Here is a 27,133-nt window from a genome sequence, read left to right as displayed (position 1 = left end):
AATGTAGCCTGACACTCACGTGTTTAGGGAGGCCCCGAAGCAGCCTGGTACGGCATTCTGAACCACCTGGAGTCAATCAAGGAGGAAACCAGGAAGACCCACATAGAGTGCGTTTGCATAGTCAATTTAGGAGGTGACCAACGCACGGGCAAACATTTCCTTCTCTGCTAATGGGAGAAAGGGCAGACACTTTTTAAGTAGCTTCAAGATGCCAAAGCAAATACCTGTCAACTTACTAATTTGGCTGCTGAAACTAAGACTTTCATCGAACCGGATCCCAAGGTTCCTAACCGGAAGGCCTTGAGGCGAGGGCCTAGGAGACTCCTCTGGCCAAAATGAATGCCAGAACAGAGAGGGAAAGGTACCAAAGAATAAAATCTCTGTTTTGTCTTCGTTACACTTGAGCTGGGCGAAAGTGAGCCAATAAAACACAGCTGCCAGGCAAGTCCTGACATGATCAGTAGACGACTCGTGCTTTTTCCAAGTAAACAGAAGCTGAGTGTCGTCATCATAGGCGACAACTTTGGCCCCCAATTCCTCCGCCAGCTGAATAAGAGGAGACATATAAATGTTAAACAAGAGTGGGCTTAACACTGATCCCTGGGGTACCCCGGTCAGGAGCTCATTGGAGGAAGATGTAAATGGGGGGATTCAAACATGCTGAGTTCTCATTTCCAAAAAAGATTTAAGCCACTTACTAGCAGAACCCATGATACCCAGCTATTACAGGCGGGCAAGGATGAGTGACTGAGGAACCGTATCAAAAGCAGCAGAAAGGTCCAAAAAAACCAACACTTCCCTGTCACCCATATCCAAGGTTTCGCGGATGGCTTCAACAACTTTCATAAAAGCAGACTCCGCACTATATGAGGTTCTAAAGCCCGATTGATCCGGATGAAGGAGTCCATGCTGTTCCACATACATAGTTAGCTGCTAAATAACCATCTTCTCACAGACCTTAGCAACAGCAGAAAGAAGTGAGGACTGACAGTAGTTTGCCGGAAGATTGGGATCAGGTGATGCCTTTTTTATAAGGGGGACAATCAAGGCCTGTTTCCAGGAGGGAGGGATCGTGGCTGTAGCCAGAGATGAATTAATCAGCTGATTCAAGAAGGGATTGATTACATTGGCCGCGCTTGCCAAAAGTTTGGCGGGGTATGGATCATAGGGAGAACTGGACTTATATCAAGTTCATCATGTTGAAAGGAGGAGCACTGGCTCCAGAGCCAGCAAAAGCAGTTAGGGCAAAATCTGTGGATACACCGTGCAATAGATGGTAATTTCCTACAATCCATACAAATCCAGAAAGCAAACACAAAGGTTGCTAGTTGGGTTGAGGAGAGAGGACAGTAAAGGCTAAAGTATACAGCCTGCCTAACTGAATACATTACACATAAAGGTATCCAAGCCTTCAATGCAGACCACAACACAACTGTCCTTGTTTTTTTGAAAGACCTTCACCCAATCTAGTAGTGATATGCTTCATCATCGGGTCACATCCCAGTCCTTTAAAAACAGGATAGGCTCAACCATATTTCAGGGAGCACTTTTGAGATTGTTGTCTACCGTGGTCTACAGGAAAATAAAAATACCTCAAAGCACCCAGGCGATGACGTATGGATGACATCACATGCACCACGCAATGACGATACCATAGAAGGGAGCCCCTCACCCTGTTCTTACAGCTGGGCTCCCAACTCATAAATATGATACAGAGGACAATGCAACCAGTCAGGAAGAGACAGAGGTATGTCTAGGTGCTGAACAGTGTCACCCTTGATGAAGTAAGTAGCCGAACCACGGGACATTGATTGGCATTACACATTCAATGAAGTAAGTTTTGCTAACTAATTTATATTTCTATTGTTTTTCCTTTCCATCTACTGTGGGAAACTTAATGTAAAAGTCTGTGTGTAATGAGGCATGTCCCCCTGTTTTCCTATGCCACAATAGACGGATCCCAAATTGGGTAAGGTAGCATTGACCATGGACTGCACAGGCACTTATTTACATTTTATGACTAGCAGTGAACCGTGCTGAGAGAACTAAACTGAGTTATTGCATACCTATGTGGTATCCTTGTTCCATATATGTCAATGTCCCGAGTATCTCAACAACCGATGTCTTAATGTGTTCATTGTAAAAGAAGGATATGTTCATATGTCAGAGACTAAAAAATGTAATGTGCTGCATTTTGCATGATTATGGGCCTGTATTACATCTTTGCAGTTTGTCCATCCATCTTCCATGACAGAGGTTTCAATCCATCTGCTAAGCTGGCAGAGGTTTTCCCACCTGATTTATATCTTCAGCGGGAGCATCTCCATCAGCCTCAATGCAGGTTTCTCCATCAGGCCAGCTGTTGTCCTCTCTTGGCGGCGTACACATATCTGCCATCAGACATTAGTCCAGCTGTGCTGGAGTGGAAGTATCCATCATATTGGTGGTATTGCAAGGGTTTTGTGACGGAGTAATTTCGTACCATTGACGTATACATCTGCCTTAATGACGGACACGTCCGTCAAACGCACCTGAGTTTGATTGTCACATTAATCACACCTTGAAACCACACTATTAAACACATAAAACAGACCCCTTCTTAATCAAGCACACCCTTTTTTTATTTTAACTTTTTTCAAAGCAGCATGAGCTACAGAAATGTTGGGTCTTAGCTTCCCAAATCCTTAATATTTTTATCTCAACTTTGCTTGTATATTTTCTTTATTTCTTATCCTCACCACGGCAGCGAGAAGGAAACCTAGATTTTAAGATACAGAATTAACAGCCTTGGTAGATGATAATATTAGGGTAGAACCACAGTTGTTTGGTGCACGTATCTAGAATACCACCATGACATTGAAAAGGCAATTATTGGATAGAATAGTCACAAATGTGAATATGGTATCTAAAACCAAGGGCCTGATTACGATATGATTCGGAAAGTCTCCGCCTATAGGTTGGATGCTTTCACTTCTGATCGCTGCATCATAATGCAGGCGGTCGAAAGTAAATCCAGCCGGTCAATCCGGTTGGATTCCGACGGTCTCAAGGTGCATGTTGGCAAGTCGAAGATCTCACCGTAATCCCTAAGTACAGCGTTTCCGCAATCAGGATTACAATGTCAGTTTACGACAGGCTATCCATGTCTGAAAGCGACTTTAGAGGCCCCTTTCTCCCTAGGGGCTCCGATTGGTGCCAAACCTCTGTTAATCCCTGCACTGAGTCGCAGGCACCTCAGCTGCCACACAGTGCAGGGATTAACAGAAACTCTCATTTCTCTACGGGAGCTTGTGCTGCGGCCGGTTTACGACAGCAGCACCAGCTCCCATAGATTAATTGAAATATGTGCGGTCAAATTGTAGTAGCGGTGTTGGGATTGACGACCGGAGGTTGGTTGGTCTCGAGACTGCAATGGTGTTGGGGCGATTTATCAGGCCCCAAGTGTTCACAGGATGACACTTGGTGGCCCCTGCTCTCAGAAACCCCCCCACCCCAACAGACCACACACATAAGTTCAGCATCATACTAGACTCTTCACTCACCATGAATCGCCAGATCAACACCGTCTCCTCCACATGCTTCAACACCCTACACATACTACGCAAGACATTCAAGTGGATCTACCAGCCCCCCCCCCCACTGACTCCAGCAAAACGGCCACTCACGCACTCGTCACCAGCAGACTGGACTATGGCAATGCCCTCTAGGCCCGAATCAACAAAAACCTCCTCTGCAGACTTCAAACCATCCAGAATGTCTCAGCCAGACTAATCCTCGATATCCCACGGCACAACCACATAACCCAACACCTCGGTGACCTCCACTGGATTAACTTTCAAGCTGCTCATGCATGCCTACAAGGCCCTCCACAACACCGGACCACAATACCTCAATGACCGCATCTCCTTCATGCCCCCAAGAGAAAGTTCCACCCAGCCGAAATTTCTTTAGCCACCACCCCATGCTACTGAAGGACCAGGGCAGGTGGAAGCAGAGCAGGTGGAAGGTCCTTCCCCTACCTCGCTGCCAAGACCTGGAACGATCTCCTCCTTCACCTCTGGCGAAGCACAAAACTGCACCAATTCAGGAAGGACCTCAAGACCTGTCTCTTTAAAGGACCCCAACAGAGCTGCCCACACCCACCCCCAGTGCCTTGAGACCCTAATGGGTGAGTAGTGCGCTTTACAAAACCCTGATTGATTGATTGATTGACAGGAGGAAATTAGGAAGCAGTGGAATGTTCGGTGGGGCAGAGTGCGTATCCTGACATCTAAAGCAGACAGGCCCCTCAACCTCTTTCTCTGGGAGGAGGCAGTCTATTGAATCCTACATATTAAAGGTTTTACATTAATCCCTGGTAGAGTGGTGACCGGTAAGTTAAATCAGTATCACCCAATTGTGCCTTCTACAAATTTTGGAGATTTTTTTTTATTTCTTTTATGAAGTGTTGAATTTTTGTATTATTGTATACATATGTTCAACAATAAGAAACAGCCCTACTTTGTTTTCAACTGAAGGCTGGTATTGTATATAATATCACTCCATACTCATTATTGGATCTGAATGTCGTTGTAAAGGTCGTCTCTGTGGTAGTACAAAAGAAGACTTAATTCATATATTATGCCACTGTAAAATGTTGATCAGGGAACAAACATTCTTCTTAAAGAATATCTTTCGGATTAAGAGACTACGTACTTGCAGAACTGCCATTATTGGAGGTCTGGATTCAACGGCACCTCAAATTAACTGCAAGTTAGTAAAGTTCCTGCAGGCTTTTGAGAAACGCCTTAAAACTATTTGAGTCTATCCAGGTTAATAGTCCAAGTCCTTGTCTCGCTTTCTTTTAATCTGATTTTAGAATTAGAAGGAAAATTATTAAGATTTTATTTTGTTTATACTTAATTATTATATGACTTCTTCTTCTTTTAATGAGTCCCTAAATTTGTATTATTGGTTGTGTACTGTTAACGAAATAGTTATGGTTTTAATTAACTAAACAATAAAGTTTAAATTCAAAATTCAATTCATTGTAAATGTAGTCATACTTTTAATAGTACTGTAAGCATCATGTTAGTTTTTTCCTCAATATTATAATGAAAAGATGTTTTAAACATGTGTTTCCTGAGGAGCTCAGGCAGGGATAGAATCACAGGGATTCAGCAGGTCTGGGTGAAATCTTTTTCAAATAGTCATCATCTGCTCTGTATTGATAAAGGAGCTTCTGCTTTAGCATTGTCATTGTTTGTGTGCTCTTTTAGCTCTTACTTTATGTTGTTACCATTTGTTTGACTTTTAATTGACCACACTGATATTTCTTTATCATGGGTGGCTTCTTCTTAAGGCACATATCGTTGTGAACCCAGTCTGGCTACAAGGACTACATCTTCCATAATGCATCATCTTTGTCCGTCCATGGTTCAAATACAATGTATTTTATTTCATCATGGATTACGCTTTCCTTACATCTGTTTTAGGGATGTCTTACATAGACATTTTTAAATACTTTGCACTTTGCAAAGTGTTTACGTGAACAATGTGTCACTTTCTAAGGTGTTCAGGGAGTCTGCAATGTTCATTCCGAAGTCATGTGCTCACTGGTAACTCCGGGGTGCCACTCTTACTGCTGAAGCACACAATTTTGTCCATACTTTGTAACAAACCTGTGTTCCTCTCACAACCACACCGGGCCATCAGCAACAAGTCTTCTATCCCAATCATGCCTTAATAAATTGTGCTTTATGATTCAATGGTAACAGCAGCATTTCTTAGTATATTTCTGTAGCCACACATGTGACATAGCACCAGTGGTGGGAAGTCTCCAATGACACTTCATCTCATATGGTCAAGCTTTATAAATTAAATTCACTTAGGTACTTCAGGTAAGATCTGCTCATTAGGACAATCAAGTATTTCACAATGGCTTTTACATTGCATGAACCAGCTTGTCCATTCGTCAAAGTACTCCAGATAATACACCTGTGTTCCAGTATTACAAATTACATGATTAAAATTGTGAGTACTCTAAAAGAGGCTGTCACAAAAAAATGTGCAAATGTTGCTAAAATACGTTATGTAACATTATAAATATCAAGTGGCGTCAAACATGAATATGGCTCTGATTTTTGCTAACGGCAATCCTGCACCTTTCCTGGAATGGTGAACGATGGTTTCCTGAACATTTGTATAGCTAATAGAGAAAGGTACTTCTCTTCTCTGGAGAGCTATCCACATCCAACATACACCCACATTCATCCACAGAAAGGATGGCCCAGGAAACCCTCAAAGAAACCTGGCATCACATCTCAGCCTGCAACTCACGAGACATCTGAGCACTAGTGTGAGGCACCAGCATTCACATTTGGATTATTTGTAAAAGATATTCACCTTCCCAAAAAAGTGCTACTTCTGTACATGGACTTCAAAGAACTGTGACCTCTTCATGGTAATATCATTATAATATACTGGTTAATTATGTTCCTGCATTTGTTCTTTTTGCCTGTTAATTGTTGAAAAACAAATATTTAATTTTTTGTCTTATTTGATAATGTGAAAATAAAATTAATTTCTATAATTTTTTTACAATGAATGGTGTTGTTTCTATTGTGATGTCAATATATCTAATTTTGTGGATAGAGTGTGGTCTCTTGAACACAAAGGACGCGCACTTTCAACTTCAACCTTATTGTTTTTTTCAAATTCAGCTGTTTTGATAACGTATTCAAAAGAAGAAGAAGATTCCACTAAGTTTTTGTGAACATGGCAATTATTTTAATTCATAAAGCATGTCTTTAGAAATTGTCATCATTTCCAATAGAGAGTTCATTTGAAATCAATAGAATTTCACGACGTTACATTATGCTCAATGCATTTCGGGTTGTCAAGGAAACCCTTCGTCAGGGGCCAGCTCAGACTCTGCTCGCCGGAAGGAGTCTTCAAACCACCCCAGACATAAGCGCCGGAAAGCTGGAACACAGATACAAGCAGTCCGTGTTCCAGCATACGTTATCAAAAACAGTTGAATTTGAAAAAACCAATAAGGTTGAAGTTGAAAGTGCGCGTCCTTTGTGTTCAAGAGACCACACTCTATCCACATACTATCAAGGCACTGACAGACACAGTGTAACAAGGACTGCGCCAACACAAATTAATCACTATTGTTTCATAAAGAAATGGGCGCACGAAGATACTAATAATCAATATATCTAATTTTACAACATTATTACATTTGACATCATATCGATTGTACTATCTTAACATGATTATACCTAATGAAAGCATTATAATATACAATATTTTTTATCTTTCTAATATAGTGATGTTTATGTACCATTGTATAATCCTGTGACACATATAGCCTTAAGAAAAGCAGAAATATTCATGAAATTAGCCTTACACAAAAAAGCTTGTGTTTTTTGACAACCAAAACAACTTTTGTTTCTCCAGCAATTTGTGTGTTCACATAACATAAAATGATATGAACATAAGAAAAGTTTGGTGGATGTTTTTCTCTTGGAGTCCCCCTTCCACATCTCAAGTGCTCAATATTTATGATTTCATCCAGTACACAACTGTAAGGTTTCCCTGACACTGTGTTCATAAATTAGGGTTCTGAGATATACACACACATTGTTATTGTCATTTCAGAAAACCCACAAACCTTTGAATCACTCCATGACTCTGAAAGTGTTGTTGGAGAACAAATATACACAGAAATCCATCAATATGCAGAAATCTCACTTTCAATATCTGTACTTCACTAGGGATAGCTGTCAACACATTTAAAGATGCGTTAATTAGGCTCTAGTGCTACGGAAGAGGACAGTGGCATGTGCTCTATGAGAATATTTAAAAAATAAAATAATTATGTATATTGTTATTTCTATTGTAATATCCACTGACAAACTAATGAGCATAAAAAGTACACATTACATTTACATGTATTTCATGCATTAACTGTGAGGTTGTTATCTTCTCAAACAATATATCGCCTACTTTCAATAATAATGTTCAGACACATACAAGACATCATTGAAAGCAAACAACTAGAAGATACAGATATTCTTTTTATTGTATTTTAATCATTATTTTAGTTTTCTATTTATGAATGCAAAACGTACCCGCATGCAAAGAAGTTGTCAATTACTTCTTGTATGATGTCAGTACCGTCTTTCTCACCACTGTCTCTTCATGGTGCAAATCTGCAACATCACTCTGGGCTTCCTTGCTGTAATCATCAACAGGGATGAAAGGGTTGTTCCACTACAGGGCAGTGTTTTGCAGCATACAACATAAAAGAGTAATTCAACACACCTTGTCAGATGAGAAGAGTAGGGTTCCACCAGACTTCTTGAGACAACAAAAACGTGCTTTGAGAGGTCCAAAAGCCTGCTCCACAGGCCTCGTTGATGTAACATGTGCCTCATTGAAGCAAACATTCCCTAGTGTTGTTGGTTTCTACAGAGGTGGCAAAACAATGGTCTGTTTGGGTATGCAGAGTCTCCTGAAAAAGCAAATAAATGTATACATTTTCAATAAATTTGAAGTTTATTTTTCTAGCAATTTCTTGATCATTTGGTGTAGAAGGTTTGATCATAGAACTTACCAACAAGCTAGGCCATCATGTTTCCCAGTTGTTCCACCAGCTGTTGTATGCTACTTTTGTGTAACAATAAAGAGTCATGGTTGGATCCTGCAACACGTGGACATACACTGGTGATGTTCAGTTCCGGAACATAGACCATCAGTCCATTAATCTAATGGAATATGTTCCGCTTTTGTTCCCTGTCATGGGGTGGTGCCAAAGCACTATGAGTTCCAACAATGGCACCACCTGCAAGACACCTCCCTTAATAATGTTCATGGTAACCTTCTTTTGGAAATTCTATGTAATCATTTCTGTGAGTAATCATCAGAGTCATGAATTCTTTAAGCACATTTGAGAAAGTGTCTTTGGACATTCCTTGGCACCTGAACCATAGCCAGAACTAGAATGAGCCAGTTGCAGTCAAATGCATACTGCTGTAGTCATCATAAGTGATGTTATCATGGTGGGGTTATGATTCATAGGCAAGAGATTTGGGGAAAGCTGTTGTGCCAAGTCCAATATAGTTTGCCAGGTGAGTTGCTATTTTTTTTTCACCTCCCTGGCGTCTTTTGTCTCTGGCAAGGGCCATCTGTAGTGGATGTACTAGTTGTCCATAAACAAACATGTACTTGATTCAGTATTACAATTTAATCAATAAAGTTGATAAATTAAGACAGTTAGTATGATAATATATCACTATTCAATTTTTTATATATGTTGTCTGTTTAGTTTTTTAAATGTAATAAATATATATGTTTGTTAATGTTGTTAAACTATTTGTCTGTCAATGAATGTTTAACATGCACAATGTACATATATTTATTGTAGACTAAATCACCATGATATCTACATCATTATCAAAATCTTTATTAAGGATATACTAAAGTTAGACCATCATAATATTCATTTATTATTTTTTTGAGTTTTCATAGAGCGCAAACTTGACCTGTTAGGTTATCAGAGCGCTTTCCAGGAATCCGCAGTAGTAGACAAAAGACAATTGGAGTGGGGGGGGGGGGGGGTGGATACATAGGGGATAAAAGGACAAGTAATTACATTTTACATTTGCAATATACGAGAAACAAGGACCCAGGGTCCATGGTAGGATGCCCGTAGGGGCAGGGTGGATGGTGTCAGGGTACTCCAGGGGGATGCTTTAGACGGAAGTGAAGCAAGGTCTCTGGATGATTAGAAGTCAAAATTTAGGCAAAGAATTTGCCCATTAGGAAGGTTTTGTCATCTTTTTTGAAGCAAGTCAGAGAAGGGATTCTTCTAATAGCGGGTGGGAGTGAGTTTCATATTCTTGGTGCGGCCCCGGAAAGACACGATTGTACGTATTCTTTTTCTGAAAAAAACACATTCTGTCATTTTAGCCATCTCAATCAAACTTTCTAGACTGTAACACATGCTAAGCATAAAATGTCGGATGCCTGACTTGTCCATCATGCTAGACAGATAAAGTATGTCAACTGGGACATACATCTGTCAATGGATTACACACCCATAGGTGTACATCCTGTGATTGACTTTTGTAAATGCAATGATTGGTGTAAGCATATGTTGACGTATGCGTACCTCACTGTGGCATACATGTATCTTTTCACATTTCTCAATTGCCTACAATCGGTTGTACAGTGCACACCTCCTCCTATATTGGTGCTCACTGAGCCCTGTGAGCTAAAATCACTGAGATGTCTGGAGACAGGGCCCCCAACTTCACTGCGGAAAAACTACTGATGTTGACTGATGAGTTCCTGTCTTAATACAGCCAGCTACATGGCACTGCAGAGCAAAGGTATGAAAGACACTTCTTCTTCTCTTATTGTGCATGATTTATCAACGTATAAATCGATATTTACATTTATACATGGTTCCAAATGCACTATGTCTGTATGTTTAGACATTTGATAACATCTTTTTTTTTCAAAGCACGGTGGCAATGGAGCTGGATGCATAGGCCGGAGGTCCGATGCCACTGGCATGCTGGTGAAGGTTACGTGCTGGTGCCCCTCAAGCCTTGTGGCTCTAAAATGTTGTGGGGGTCAGGATAAGTAAGGGAGCGGCCAAGATGGGCCTGAGGGTCGGTTGCAGAGGCACTGCCCACCTGGCCGAAGAGACATGCAGGATGGTGGCCACCACTGGTGCAGTATTTATAGAATGTATATATATACTGAAAAACCAAAAACTTACACAGACGCTATAGTTAGGATATGGAATTTACAAAAAACTAAGAAATTCACTGAAAAACCCAAATTTAAAGGAACGGTATACTTAGGCTCAAGTTTCACTCATACAAAACCAGTGAAATTCAGCAGTTATAGTTAGCTGAGCTAACTGTAACTCGAGCCCCCGCAATACACTGCGTATGACATCACATATTACATCACTCATGACATGGTCATTGATATCAAGTTTAGATAAAGGTCTATAGCTAGGCCGGTCAGATATTTGACAAAAAACACACAAAACACTATAAGTGACATTTTAAATAGTTTGAATAATTAGTATCCCACATAGATCAGACTTGTCACACATAAGTAATAGAAAATATATTCATTTTATTTATTGGTATTTTTTTTAATTTTAAGATTATTATGAGTCATAAATCTCTGTATTGACCTCATACTGTGCATGTATACACGAAATTGATCTAAAAAATTGATATTTGTTGTAAACATTCATATATACATGTCGAACAAATTAAAAACAACCAAATTAACCATAGACGCTTTTAGATGGAGGCAATGAGGTAGATGGGAACTATGCGCGTTTCGGCATGTGGGCCTTCATCAGGTTACCGTCTATTGCACTGAAACTGAATGGAAATATATTAAATTCGAGTGGTATGCTCTGGAAAGTACTAAGGTGTGATCGAGATGAGGAGGAAACACCAGCCAGACCAAAAGGTGAAAATGAACCACCTAAGTAGGTAGTTAGTTAGAAATGTAATTGCGCATCGATATGTCCACGTGATTAGAGATGGTCCCGGGGGTAGAATGATGGAAATGCCAGAAAAATATGTAGCCCTTGGAATCGATATATAAGCGCGATGAAGGCGAATAGTTCTCCGTTGGCTGCAGAGACCCCTCGAGCAGGGCTGTATAATAGCTTCGTGCACCACGAGGGAGGTACCTGAATGTGGGTAAAAAGGCGAAAACCGCCATAAGTGATATCATTCATGACATCACTGATGACATCTCAAATGACATCAGTGATGACATTATCGAGTAACTGTGAGTGTTTTTAAAAGGTTTATGGCTGTTATATTTATATAGAGAAAACTAGGAGGGACTGGTCTTGAGAATGGTCCAGCATACTTGCTCCTATGTCAAGCTAGCAAAACAAAGAGTATTGTGTTCCTAAGGGGGAGTCTAGGTCTGTCAAGAAGCGGGTTTCTTCTTTTAGGAGAAAGGACCATCACACACCCCAGGGGTGTCATGCTTCATCATCAGGTAGCTCCTCATTGGGCCAGTGCTGCAGTGCCCAAAGGGCTCCGCCGGGGGTGCTCTTTGCCGGAAGTCTTTTCTTTTTGCCGATGTGACTGGTCCTCTTGTAGACCCACCAGTCCAGATAGCTATATTCTTCCCGCAATTAGTTTACTTAAAAACTACTGACCAGAGTTACACCAAATCACAATGAGCACAATCTGCATAACCAGATCTAAGTTTCCTGCTAAATTTGGTGTAATTCTGTCAAGCAGTTTTTGCTGTAGCCCTGTCCAAAGAAGTCTATGGAAAATGCATGGGGATTTTGCATTTTTGGACTCATCTTTTCTTTTTTTCGCCCCACCTACAAATCACTCTGAAACTTTCCATGCAGAACTAGTCTAACAGTAGCACCTTTTTGGAAAATTTCATCATCATTCATCAAACGGTGCCAAAGTTATTAGCAAAACAAAAAACTAATTTCCTATGGAACAGCTCACCTGTTGTGTGTGTGTGTGTGTGTGTGTGTGAGTATATTAAGTTATTAAGCACACATAGGCTGTGTAGTTGTTGTCGGGACAGGGTTTCCATAGGAAACAGTTTTTTTTGGTTTGCTAAAACCTTTGGTGCCATTTGAAGAATCGTCTTCACAAATCTTTCCACAAAAAAGGTTGAACATTTTCAGGGTGGTCATTCAAGAGAGACCCAAGAAAAAGAAGGGTCACAAAACGTGTTTTCCCCATGCAATTTCCCATAGGGAAACTGCACAGTGCAACAGGCAAAATAACTGAATGAAATTGCACAAAAATTTACAGAAAGCTAGATCTTTACACAGAAAACATGCTTTTTGTGAATTGGTATTATTCTGTTAAGTAGTTTTTTAAAAAGAAGATTCAAGATTTATGTATATATAGAGATGCGGTACCACTGTGGAGTGCTGCGCTGCTGCAAACTCAAAACACACAATCTGACTGCCTGGCCACAACATGAAGAAAAATTTGCAGCTTCTATTTTATGACTCTAGGACTTGGTCTCCGTGTCACAGAAAACTAATAAGAATAAGGAATAAAGGGACAGTATAGGGGTACCCTGACCCCCTGACCCTTGTTGTGGGGGGTCTCAGAACGACACCCACCGTGGTCATACTGAAAAAAACAGGTAACTATAATTTGCATTCTCACCATGCACGATGATGTTATCAATAATATTTTAGTAGTCTTCAGTAATGTTATCAAGGATGTCACAGAACATGTCATCAGTGTTGCTATATGAGAGGTCATAAGCAATGATTGGTGATGAAGCAAGTTGTAGTTACTTCAGGGGTGATATGGCCGTGGCGTGGTACGTCGAGGATCAGTTGTGCAGAGGCGTTTTGGATGCTTTTTAGTCATTTGATGAGCTTGGTTGGGGCTCCCGCGTACAAGGCGTTTCCATAGTCGAGTCTGCTGCTGACGAGGGCCTGGGTGACTGTCTTTCTTGTATCTGTCGGGATCCATCTGTAGATCTTGCGGAGCATTCGGAGGGTATTGAAGCAGGAGGAGGAGACGCCATTGACTTGCTTGGTCATTGAGAGCATTGAGTTGAGGATGATTCCCAGGTTGCGTGCGTGTTCAGTGGGTGTCGGGCTGCCCCTAGTGCCGTCGGCCACCAGGAGTCGTCCCAGGCTGAAGGGTTGAAGCCGAGGAAGAGGACCTCTGTCTTGTCCGAGTTCAGCTTCAGACGGCTGGTCTTCATCCAGTCGACGACGGCCTTCATTCCTTTGTGGAGTTTGGCTTTGGCGGTGATGGGGTCCATGGTAAGATCAGCTGAGTTTCGTCGGCGTAGGAGATTATGTTGAGGTCGTGCTGTTGGGCTACATGTGCGAGTGGGGCCATGTAAATGTTGACAGCGTCGGGCTGAGGGAGGATCCCTAGGGTATGCCGCAGATGATCTCGGAGGCTTTGGAACGGAATGGGGGGAGGTGGACGCTCTGGGTTCTGCCGGAGAGGAAGGAGGTGGTCCAATCCAGAGCCTTGTCTTGGAACGCTGTGGCATGGAGGCATGTGCGTAGTGTGCAGTGGCAGACGGTGTCAAAGGTGGCAGAGAGGTCTAGGAGGATGAGTGCTGCAGTCTCGCCGTTGTCCAGCAGCATCCTGATATCGTCGGTGGCGGGGATGAGGGCAGTCTCAGTGCTCTGCTTACTGCGGAACACTGACTGGGAAGGGTCCAGGATTCTGTTTTCTCTGAGGTATCGGGTTAGCTGTATGTTGACGGTTTTCTCGATGACCTTAGCCGAGAAGGGTAGCAGAGAGATGGGCCGGAAGTTCTTGAGGTCTCCTGGGTCTGCCTTAGGTTTATTGGGTAAGGCATTGATCTCGGCGTGTTTCCAGATCTCTGGGAAGGTCGCGGTCTCGAGGGAGAGATTGATGATGTTGCGCAGGTGGGGTGCGATGGTGCTGCTTCCTCTGTTGAAGAAGTGGTGCGGGAATGGGTCTGACGGAGAGCCGGAGTGGATTGTGCGCATGGTCTTGATGGTGTCATCGATGCTCACGCTGGCCCAGGCTAGCAGGTGGTTGTGGTCGATGGTGTGCGGAGGGTCTGTTGTGTTGCTGTCTGTTGGGGATGTCTGGGTGTTGAAGCTGTCGTGAATGTCTGCTATCTTGTGGTGGAAGAAGGTGGCGAGGGAGTCGCACAGGGCTTGCGACGGCGGATGTCGGTGTTGGAGCTGGGGTTGGAGAGTTCCTTCACGATGTTGAAGAGCTCCTTGCTATTGTGTGCGTTGTTGTTGAGGCTGTCTTTGAAGGAGGTCCTCTTGGCCTCCCTGATGAGGTGGTGGTGGTTGCGGAAGGCGTCCTTGTGTGCTGCGTGGCTGTCCGGAGTTTGTTCACTGTGCATTTCTTCTCTAGTTTCTGGCAGGCTTGCTTGGAGGCTAGGAGTTCTGGGGTGAAACAGATGGCCCTCTTGCTGGTGTCCCTGTGGGGGGGGTTTCTTCAGCGGGGCAAGGGTGTTGGCACACCCCTCGATCCAGCGTCTGAGGCTGTGGGCAGCGTCATCGGTGTTGGAGGGTTCGGTGGGTGGGCTGAGAGCGAGGTTTGTGTGTAGTTGGTCTTCTGTGATTTTGCTCCAGCAGCAGCGGGGGATCTGTTGGGTGCGGTGGTGTGTGATAGGTTTCTGGAAGGCAAAGTGCATGCAGCGGTGGTCGGTCCAGAGGAGTTCGGTGGTGTGGCTGACTGGGATGAGCAGGCTTGAGGAGAAGATGGGGTCAAGCATGTGGCCCGCGGAGTGGGTGGGTGTTGTGCCTCTGAGAGTGGAGTTAGGGTCTGTGTGGATCTGGAAATGCATTTGTTCGGCGGTGCTGAGCGTGTCGTCGGTGCTAATTGAGACCCTGATGCTGTTGTTGCAAGGATTTCTGCTCATACACAGAACTGTGCACAGAGACCTAGGACATTAGTGAATTGTGGTGTACCAGAAACTCACCTCAGTACCCAGAGAATACCAACCAGCTAGCAATCAGTATCACATTAGCTCTTTGTCCTATAGCAAAGCAACCTATGATTAGACAACCTAGAACATGCGACTTAGTACAAACTCAGGAATGGTGGGAAGTGAGAACACTCTTTTGTTATACTCTCACACCAGTCCACAACAGGAGTAAAAAAGAGACACAGTAAGGTTAAATATTTATTTTATCGACGTGATCTCATGTGCAGTATTTTAGCCAACATAAGCAAACATATGATTAAAAATAATATGGTCAGCATGGCTACAATTCCATAAAGTACAAAAGGCGAAAGCATATTATAATGCTGGTGTAAACAAACCCTATAGCGCTTAGTTTAAATACCCTCCCTATATAGGAACTATGTATTATAACTAAAGAAGGTCTCCTGGGCGTATTTTTGGGGACCCCATTACCTGTGCGCTCAGTAAGAGTAAATTACATCTGGATCTGAAAGGCTCTCTCCATCTCTGGAAAAGGAATCTTCCAAAGTATGTGAAATCATGACGAGTGTGTGTATAATAAAGGCGCCAGAATCTTCGCTGGCTCACAGCTGCCAAATTGTTGTGTCTAGAAAATGTTGCTCGATCATGCCGAAAAACAGCAGCCCTGTTATGATAACCTTGACGTGTTCAGTACTAACTGTGCAGACTATGGGCACGATGCAAGTCTAGAGATGTTGAAAACAAAATTCTTTTCTCATGTGTAGACATTAGTGAAGGCTAACTTACAAAAACAGCTAATGCAGTGTTGTGCGCAAAAGCAGAAAAAGGTAAAATGGCATTTAAACTTCTAACAAGCCATGCTAACATAACATGACCACAAAGCAGGCCTCATCCTCCAACTCCGTTGGTGCGGTCTCTGCGGGTGATCTTGTAGCTGTCTGGGATGGCTATGGCGATGTCGGGTACGGAGGAGTTGTTAAACCAGGTCTCTGTCAGGAAGGCAATGTCCGGGGATGTTGTGTCGAGCAGGTCCCAGAGCTCGACGGCATGCTTGCGTGCGGAGCGGATGTTCAGTAGTATGCATCGGAGGATGTTGGGGTCTTTTTTGGCAGGTGGGTTGTCGGCTCTGAGGCTGGTGTAGCTGCAGTTCTGGCAGGTGAAGGGGGCCATGTGTGTGTTTGGGGTGGCCTTGAAGCAGGTGTTGCTCCGTCCGGAGTTGAGAGCGTGCAGAGTGTTGGTGTCGTAGTGGCGGCGGTCGTCATTGCGGGTGCGGGGTCTATGGGTTCTGGTGCTGGGCGCGGTCCAGGCGCGGACGGGCGCAGAAGGGCACAGACAGGCTTGCCTGAGGCGCTCCTTTGACACACCAGCGGCGTGGCCGCGCAGAGACCGGCATATATGGGGAGGTGGGAGGGAGGAGCAGCTGGGAGGCGGGGGCAGCGAATGGGCATTGGGCAGTCAGGGGGGGCGGGGCTGCAGGGGACGCAGCAGCGAGGGCGGTGAGGGACAACAAAGGTATACATAACAATGCCAAATCAACTGCCACGCCGTCAGTCGTCCAAGATTAAGAGTTGGCCATTCTGTGTCCAAGGCAGCTAAACGTTATTGTGCACAGCCAGTAGGTTTGAAACATAGAGCCTGGCCATTTCAATGTAAGGGGGTGTCATTTTAAACAAAGCAGGCCAATTGGTTTTGTCAAAGGTTCAAAACATCAGTATATAAAAAGCAGGACTATTGGCTTTGTCAGGGGGACACGCCATTAATAAATTAGTCACATGTCTTAATTTACCATTAACCAATATAATCAATAACCATAATCCAATATATTTGTAAGTAAAACACACATTGTGATTTTCATTAAAAGTTATTGTCAATAAGATACTATACATAAAGCACTCTTAAGGAATACATCAATAAACTTGTATTGGAGATTTTTTTAATACTCTCCAGGCCACAGAATGCAACCATAGGACAAACCACAACAACACCATCTGAACATGCAGCTTCAGTTTGGACAGCTTTGAAAAGAATGGAAAGCTATCCTGGCGTCAAGCATTCAATGACCCAGGAAACTTGAGATGTTTCCAAAAATATTTCTGAGGAGGCTGCTGTGCTCCCTGCAGCCCCTCACAACACTAAATTAATAATTGGTGGTTCCCCTGTACATCCTTGGAGTACCACAAGAACTCAAATGTTTAAAAATGAAACCCAATCAGGGCATTAAGGGGTGCTCAAGACAAGTGAAGTGAAAATTGCATGAATGGCGTCACAGCTTTCAATCCTGGTGCGACTAGGAGGTTGCAACTATTATTCTTGGCTTTTTTAAATTGTGGGTGCACCTACAGCTGGCTTTTTTGTTTGTTATGACTGCACATGATGCATACTTCCCCACTGCCTAGTCAATTGTCTGCCTTATCCCATTTCCTTTTGGGTGCCTGGTTGTACCTCAGTCACACACAGCCTTCTTTTTTTCTTTAATGGCAGCACAGAAGCCCACTCCTGTGCTGCAGAGCCAGCTCCTCGCCTGGCAGAACTGTAACTTTCTGGGACAGAAGCTTCATTCTCCGTGCCCACTCAAAGCAAGGAGGGTGTGCAACTTCAGTGTGCGCCCCAGATCCCTGGTCACTGGGGGCAGGGGCAGCACACCAAAGTATGAAAGTGTGTAGCCGGTTCCCCTTATTTTTGTTTTGGGGTCCCTACCAACATGTGCCAGCCCCTGGGGAGATGATAGCCCCCAAGGGCATGTACCACTTTGAGGAGAGAGCCCACACATGCCCCCTCCTGAATTGTATTGAAAGAAATACAAAAAAAGTGGCAACCAATGCGGCCCAGTCCTCCCCAGGGGGAGTTTATAGCATATTGTTTTCCGTAAAACAGAAAAATAATATTTTCTTCCCTCTGAGACATGTCCCAAAAGAACCAAGGAATCATGGTATTCCTATCTTGTCCCCTTACATATTTTTATGTTTTTATTTTGACATCACACAATCAAGTCCTACAGCCTGATTCATGAAGCAAAATTGCACTCGCAAAGGGCAAGATTGTCAGAATCTTGCCTTTTGCGAGTGCAATTTTGGCATTTGGGATTCACAATCCCAAATGCAAAAATCGCTAATGAGGAATTAGCAAATATGCGAGGATTAGCATTTAAGGAATCTCTATTAGAGATTCCTTAAATGCTATTCATGACACTTGCAAAAATTGCGATTTAGCAAAATTGGGCCGCTATTTACCGAGAGGTCAGACCTCTCGGTAAATAGCAAAAACATAGAAAAATGCTTTTAAAAGCATTTTTCTAAGTTGCATGTTGCACACACACATGTCCTTTGGACATGTGTGTGCGCAACACCTGTTCAAATGTGCATTTTAGGGGTGCTACAGGGTGTCCTTTGGACACCCCTGGCACCCTTAAAATCGCTATCTGATTTGCGAGTAGCAAATTGCTACTCGCAAATAAGGGATACTCCCCATTCATTCCTATGGGCCTTTTGGCCCATAGGAATGAATGGGGAGTTATTCCTTTTATTGCGAGTAGCAAATTGCTACTCGCAAATAGAGAAGATGTAGGAATCGCTATTGATTTAGCAATTCCTACATGAATGCCGTTTTGCGTGTCCTCAATAGCGAGTCGCTATGATTCGCTATTAGGGCCACGCAAAACGGCCCGTACATGAATCAGGCTGCTAGATCCTAAAATGGTTGCCTAATATCTTTGATGATGCTGAGGGCAGCCAATCAGATCTTATCTTCTGATCTGTTGGTCCCACTGGAGTCCTACCTGATTCATACCAAGGAATTAAAAGAATGCTTCCTGGGTAAAGATTTAGCAGTTTGCCAAACTTGGAGTAATTTCATTCAGCCGATTTGTAGCATTTCCTAAATTTCTGATGGGAAATTGCATGGGAGAAAAGTATTTTTGGGCCCCACTTTTTCTCAGCCCCCACTTCACAAATCCCGTCAAAACATTCCAAGAAGGAGCTGATGATATTTTGTTTTAGAAAGTCTTATAATTATTCATTAAAATTCACAAAACACATACTTTTTAACAAAGTCTGACCTAACAAAAACTACGCTATAACCACACAGTATGTATATATGCATATATATTTGCACAATGTTGACCTCATATTCAGTGCGCTGTTTCTGCTGGTGCGAGCTTGGGGATCAGACAGATATCAATAAATGGATGCCATTAAGTCATAAAGAGCATAAAATGAGTGCCCAGAAGTATAGAAAACCGCAAGGCGGCAGAATAAAGAAGGCATATATGTTTATACACAACAATAAGCATAATATAGGGACTAGACAATGAACTTATAATTAGGTCTGCTTTTCTATTGCCACTGGATTCAAGCACGCCGGGCTGAAGACGGCTGAAATGCCAGAAACCGGTCCTCGGAAGCTTGTTTCGGGTCCAGGGAAGGCATGGCTTGGCAGTTCGTACTGGACTGTTCCCAGGAGGCACAGGGTCGGACTGATTTGCATATGGCCATGTCTGAACTGGGGTGGCAGAGTGGGATAAAGAACGGTGATGGATTAAACCCAGATCTGTTGACTGGGTATGAGTGCTTGATTGGTTCAGATGCTCCGTCCATCACCACCCCCTTTTGTACCACTTTGTTCGCCATAAGTTGGCAGGGTATGCTCAGACGTGAGTCCCTTGCTCACTTTGCCACTTTTTTCAAGCAAGCCGGGCTGAAGAAGGCTGAAATGCCAGAAACCGGTCCTCGGAAGCTTGTTTACGGTCCTGGGAAGGCATGGATTGGCAGTTCGGGCTGGACTGTTCCCATGAGGCACAGGGTCAGACTGATTTGCATATGGCCATGTCTGAATTGGGGTGGCAGAGTGGGCTAAAGAACGGTGATGGATTAAACCCAGATCTGTTGACTGGGTGTGAGTGTTTCATTGGTTCAGATGCTCCGTCCATCACCACCCCCTTTTGTACCACTTTGTTCGCCATAAGTTGGCAGGGTATGCTCGGACTTGAGTCCCTTGCTCAGTTTACCACTGGATTCAAGCACGCCGGGCTGAAGACGGCTGAAATGCCAGAAACCGGTCCTCGGAAGCTTGTTTCCGGTCCAGGTAAAGGCATGGCTTGGCAGTTCGGGCTGGACTGTTCCCAGGAGGCACAGGGTTAGACTGATTTGCATATGGCCATGTCTGAACTGGGGTGGCAAAGTGGGCTAAAGAACAGTGAGGTATTAAACCCAGATCTGTTGACTGGGTGTGAGTGTTTAGTTCGTTCAGATGCTCCGTCCAGCTGTAAATCAGTGACTATTGGGTTAGCATTCGCTGAAGCTACACGAGATTTCAATGTTATGTTGACCGGGTTTTGAAGCCATTTTGTATTCCCGGCCTCCATTATGAGTATCTGCACTACCTCGTGCTCATCATGCCCTAATCTTACCTCCCCGTCAGTTGGCCACATGGTCTGCCCAGCAACAGGCTATATTTAGTCTATGGTCAAGGTCCGCACATGCGCAGATAAACCACATCTGTTATTAATTGATCACCATTGAAAGATGTTTTTCCCAAACTGGTCAAGTTGTTAGACTCCTCCCACGTTTGGATGTGTTCCAGAAATGTCCTTATATGTACATAAACTCGTCTTGTGTGTGTGCTGCCTACTTCTCAAACACATGTAAGAGTATAAAAGAACCGCGTGTCTTCTATTCAGGGTGATACTTCATGCATTACCGAAGGGTGCTGTTTGAATGCACCACCACCCCATGGGGTCTTTATAAGCATATCTTTTATATTCCAGTTTCTGTGCCAACTTCTATTCTGAGACAATAAGGGTAACTTGCGGCATACGTAGGCTCATTGAAACTCAATACGACAAATTGGCGCCCAACGTCAGGCTCATCGGCGACTCGGATGCCCGAAGGACTGGCCGAGACGAAGGATTGGAAACTCGCCCCGGACACGATCGCTGCCAGAAGAGACCCAAGTCTTGGCATCTGCGGCATTTTCCCCTTCTTTGCGATCTGGCCTTCCAGGCGGCGCCGGTCCCCGACTGAGATCCTGATCATTGGGTTTCCGTGCAGTGACCGTTTGGTCGATTCGGGAACTTGGCAGATGGAATCTGGACGGTTGAAATGATCGGTGAGCTTCTGATTGGTAAGGTAGTCTATTGACACTTACTGTGGCTTTTTGAATCTGTATGCAATAGCTAGCATTTGGTTCTATGTTTTGTATCATATGTGGAGTACACCTCACAAAGGCAGGTAATGTGGAGATATTTCTCCGATCTTATGTTTATTTGAACGGCTACTTTGTGTATTATTGCATATTTTGCAATATTTCCGGCATGCCTGTCCTCAGCACACTTCGAAAGATGTGTTGCGCTTGTAGTGGTACCAGTTTAGGATTAATGAATCACAGCTGGCTCCCCCAGAGGTGACACCTAATAGGGAAATGTACGTCAAATTCGGACTTCCTCCCATAATGTATAGCACGTTATGGCACCGTTACACCAAATGGGATCCTGAGTTACGTTGGCCAATGCATGGGTCATTTGATTTACGAAAGGTTCAGTATGTGGAGCAGTGTTTGTTTGAGCATCGGTCTAGACAGTATATGTTTGATTGCGTGCGTATGTGGGAGAAAGTGGTGCTTGAGCGAATGAAGCGCGATCAGGCCTTAGCTGAAAAAGAACAACGGAAGGCTGCCCATGTCAAAGCTTTACAGCTACTGGAGGGAGAGAGAAGTGAGCAACAAGAGAGGGAGAAAAGGGAGCATAATTTGCAGGTTAATGGTCAATTCCCAGTTCGACTGCCTCTTTACCCTGTCCTTAATATTCTACACGATGATTTTTCATTATTCGATCGTTCTCCACCACAGTATGCGATGCCTTCGGCCCCGGACGCAGACGCCGGAGAATCCACTGAAGATCGGGACAAGGCGCGGGACACTCGCTCCACGCTTTCTGTTACGATCCATCGCTTGTAAAATTAGCCTTAATACTGCTTCTGCCCCTGATGTTTTAACGGGTATGAAGGGGTGGTCAGAAAAGGAGCAGTTGTATTTTATAGAACATTTGGCTGAAGAGGTCATTAACCGATTTAGGAAATACTCGCTTGTGTTGGATTCTAAAGATGTAGCAGATGATTATTAGAGATTGCGTAATGCTGTTTTTGTTCTCTCAGAGGCCCCCGACTTTGTCCGTCGTCTGGTTAAGGTACGGGACTCCGCAACGCGACTGCGAGAAGAAAAGAAGGCGGCGGATCCAGCTGCCCTTCAGTCGACAACAGAAGAAATGGAAGCTTCTATTTTCGGGTCAGATAAGAGTCACGTAATACACGCAAAACCAATGCGGGAAGCCGCACCTTTGTATATTCCTCTTAAAGGCAATGGGACGGATGATAATAAACTGTCTGCCGATGCAAAGGGTTATTTTATTTATAATTGGGTTTATACTCCATGGAATAGAGCGGATGTCATGGCCCTTAAGAATGCTTTGCCTGACCCGCGAAAAAACCCGGCCGCCTTTTATGAAGAAGTAGAGGGTGCCATTAGTTCTTGTTTCATGACATTAACTGACATCGATTTTTTTTTGGGCTAATATTACCACCTGATATGTGGCGGACTATTCGTAAAACTGATGATCGAGTAAATTTGGGGGGAGATTGGAATGATCTGGAACAAGCGGATAGGGATATGGATCTTGCACGTAAACCATGTAAATTTATTCTAGATCTTCCAGCAGCTATTTTGACTAAACTAAAATTACTCATCCCGCCCAAAAAGATTGATTGGACTATGTTAGCTTCGTGTAAGTAGAAGGCAGATGAATCAGTGTCGGATTTCTTCACACGCTTCGAGGAAGCTTTTCATGACTTTAGTGGACAGTTATTAACGGATGATACGGGTAGACATTTGTTTGTTGATAAATATGTAGCAAACCTTTTACAGGAAATTGCTAAGCTCTTGAAAGCTAGTGAAAGTCCATGGACCGCCACGTCTCCCGCTTCCCTTTTAACTATGGCTCAGTATTATGAGCGGCAGGAGCTAGAGGCTAAAGAAAATGAAGATAAAAAGACTTAAGATCTAAAGACAAAGGTTATGATGGCCCAGGTTTATGCCCCACCTGCTAAAGGGACTGACAGGGGCCGACGTGGGTCTTATGGCCCACCTTATTCTCGCCCTGGGTTATCCGCAGATCAGTGTGCGTATTGCAAACAGTTTGGGCATTGGATCTCAGATTGCCCTGTGTTACGTGCCCAGCAAAACCAACGTGCCTGAGGCCAATCTAGAAACAAAATGGGATATTCAGGCCCTAGAGGGAGTACAAATGATCGTGCTAGGTTTGAGTCTAGTGGACGTAGGCAAGATGGGTATAATACCTTTGATAGACGGAACCAGTATCATATAGCAGATTGTGTGCCTCCTGAGTTTCAAGATGCTGCTTATGCATAGGATTGCCTAGGATGGGGTGTGGAATCGGTTAAAGTTCCAGTAGATCAGAAAGGTCAATATATTACAGCGCATGTTTTGGATTCTACTGATCGGTTTCTGGTTGATACAGGAGCTACACGTAGCCCCTTGTCTAAACAATTGTTTCCGAGTGCTCCCCTGTCTGGCACAACGATTACATCGATAGGGTTCGATGGAACACCTTCCCATAGCCCATTGTCACAACCACTTCCATTCCACATTGACAAGTTCACAGCTCCCTATCCATTTTTGTTGTCCCCAAATACACCAGACAACATTGTGGGCATTGATATGCTAAAGTACTTTAGGGCTACGATACGCTGCTCTCCTGAAGGGGTGAGCGTTATTTTGAATGAGAATCATCCTAAGGCTGAGAGATCGTGTCTTGTTAAAGAAGATGCTGCATTAGCTTCACTCCCAAGTGTTTTATGGGCCACTTCTGATACTGATGTAGGGCAGATGGTTATTCCCCCGGTGCATATTAGTGTCAAGGAGGGTGCTTTGTTGCCCAGGGGGCCACAATATAAGATTTCACAAGAAGGAGAAGAAGCATTGACACACATTATTAGAGATTTGATTGAGGTTGGAGTCGTAGAAGAAGTCCCCTACAATGTCTGTAATAGCCCCATTCTTCCTATTTAAAAGAAAGACACTGATGCTAGGACCTACCACTTTATCATTGATTTAAGAGAGGTAAATACAAATGTGGTACCCCAATATCCTGTGGTTTCTGATATAACTACACTGCTCACCTCGGTTCCACCCACAGCAACTACATTTTCTGTTATAGATCTGAATAACGCTTTCTTGTCGATCACTATTCATCCGGATAGCCGATATCTATTCAAATTCACTTTGAATAATTGATCGTATAGATTTTGTAGAGTTCCTCAAGGTTATATGGAGAGCCCAAGTATTTATAGTCAGGCATTGAAAAGGCAGCTGGACTCTTTCGAGTTACCGACAGGAGTGGCTCTCATTCAATATGATGATGACATATTATTGGCAGCCGATACGCCTGAACAATGTGAGGAGAGTACTTTAGCTTTGCTCTCCTTCCTTGACACGCACCACCATAAAGTGTCACAAAGAAATTGCAATATTGTAGACCGAAGGTGACCTACCTAGGTCATCTTCTGTCTAAGGAGGGGTGTGTACTGACACTAGACCGTATTCAAGCAATATTAGATACACCAGTGCCTTCCACTCAGAAGGATGTTCGTGCTTTCATTGGTCTGACTTCATTTTGTAGACAATGGATATTAGGATTTTCACATATTGTAAAACCCTTGTTAGCACTATTAGCAAAAGACACCCCGATCCCCCTATCATGGACAGACGAATGTCAGAATGCTTTCTGTCAGTTGATACAAACTCTTTGTTCTGCACCAGTGTTAGACACACCAGATTATACGAAGGCCTTTACACTTCATGTGCATGAGAAAGATGGGTGCGTATTGTCAGTTTTAGTGCAGACACACGGTGATAAACAGCATCCTTGCGCATACTTCTCAGCAGTACTTGATCCTGTGGTGCGAGGGTTACCTGGGTGTTTTCGATCAGTTGCAGCAACAGCTGTATCCATACGACAGAGTGAAGGAATAGTTTTATCACACAAGCTGATGGTGCGGTAGATGCTTTGCTGAATCAAACAAAAACGCAGCATTTAACTAGTGCCCGTCTAACAGGATATGAGTTAACATTGCTGGCCCCTCATATTACTTTGAAGAGGTGTGCAACTTTAAATCCAGCTACTTTACTGCCATATCCGGCTTCTGCAACTTGTGGTACTGAAATTCTGGACCCGTGTCATAAACATCGTCATATCATGACGATTTTGGCATCAGCAGACCGAGAATGACAAGTATACTATATACAAGTATTTTCTTCGTATTCGAGTGACGAGATCACCCTGAAATCAGGGATTCCGTTCTGAACCCTTGGGTTCCATTTTGTGTACGGCAGCCATTTTGTGGTTGCCCTCACATAGGCCGATGACTAAGGCCGACCGGGTCCATGGACACGTACACCTTTTGCTGACTCCTGTGTGACCTGGGCAAGCTGACTTCGTTGCCTAAAGCCAAACCTGCTCAGCCTGTTTCTTTCCCAGTGGCCGATCGAGATTAGGGATCAAGCCACAACATGCCATAAACTCTTTATTACACACAATTATGCCTAATCTTACTCACACCTGTCTCTGTTCCTTTCTTTATGACCTGTTTTACGATGAGGAGGTGCCCGTTTTTATTAGGGGACCGTCCGATATCTGATGAAAAGTGTTGGGCCTCGCCGGGTAATTGATTGTGGGCTGGACAAACTGAAATATGGGCTTGTCATCATGATTCTGATTTTTCTTTTTCGTGAAAATATTTGAATGGTCAACTGTAAATAAGGAATGTTTGCCTGAAGCATAATATTTGGTATAAATGGGATGACTAGCTTTGTAAAGTTGAGCAGTCTCCTGAGAATATACACCGTGTTGTACTTCTAGGATACCTGTTACTGGCTGCAGCCAATAAATTGATCTTTGAAGTCACCAAGAAGTCTCTGCGTTTCTGTAGTCTGAGACAGGAGAACTCGAAGTCTTTGGGTGTGTCCCCTGGCACCGCTGGGTTCTTAAAAACCCGGTACTTCATTTGGCGCCCAACGTGGGGCGATTTCAGCGGTACCGGTCCAAGCCAGAGGTTCGTGAGGAGCTTCGTGTGAAATTCTGGAGGAAGGCCAACCACTTCATTGACCCCTGTATGTCGTCGTGGTCCGAAAGTCTTTGCTGCGAGGTTCCCCGCTTTCCAACGGCTACGAATGACTGCTACCCTGACTATCGCCCTGTCTTGGACCCTTTTGACGATTTGTAGAGCGAGACGATAGACGAGTCTTCTGGTGACATCATCGATACCTCAGTTAAGTATGAGTGGAGCGTCTCCCAGTCCTTCGTTTTTGGTATCCCCTTGGGATCTTTGATTTGGAACTTGCAAGTACCAAAGCCGAGGGATTCGTGTATTCACGAGACTATCGTATTCGATAATCCTTTGAAGTTTGAAGCTAGACTAGACAGCGAAGATGCCTGGTCTTAGCAGACTTGGAAATTTGTTTTGTCTTGGTTATAATAGGGATTCCCGATTGGAGGACTCGCGTCCGGTTCCTCCGATTGGAACTCCAACCTATGAGCTTTATGTGAAGCATGGCATGGGCCCCATCACATATAATGAAGTATGGATCCGATACACCAGGAAGGATGGTGTTCTAAAGTGGCCCCAATTTGGTAGTT

Source organism: Lissotriton helveticus, chromosome 10 (assembly GCF_964261635.1).
Source record: "Lissotriton helveticus chromosome 10, aLisHel1.1, whole genome shotgun sequence".
Classification (NCBI taxonomy): Eukaryota; Metazoa; Chordata; class Amphibia; order Caudata; family Salamandridae; genus Lissotriton; species Lissotriton helveticus.
The sequence above is the reverse complement of the archived record's forward strand: the minus strand, read 5'-3'. Positions refer to the sequence as shown.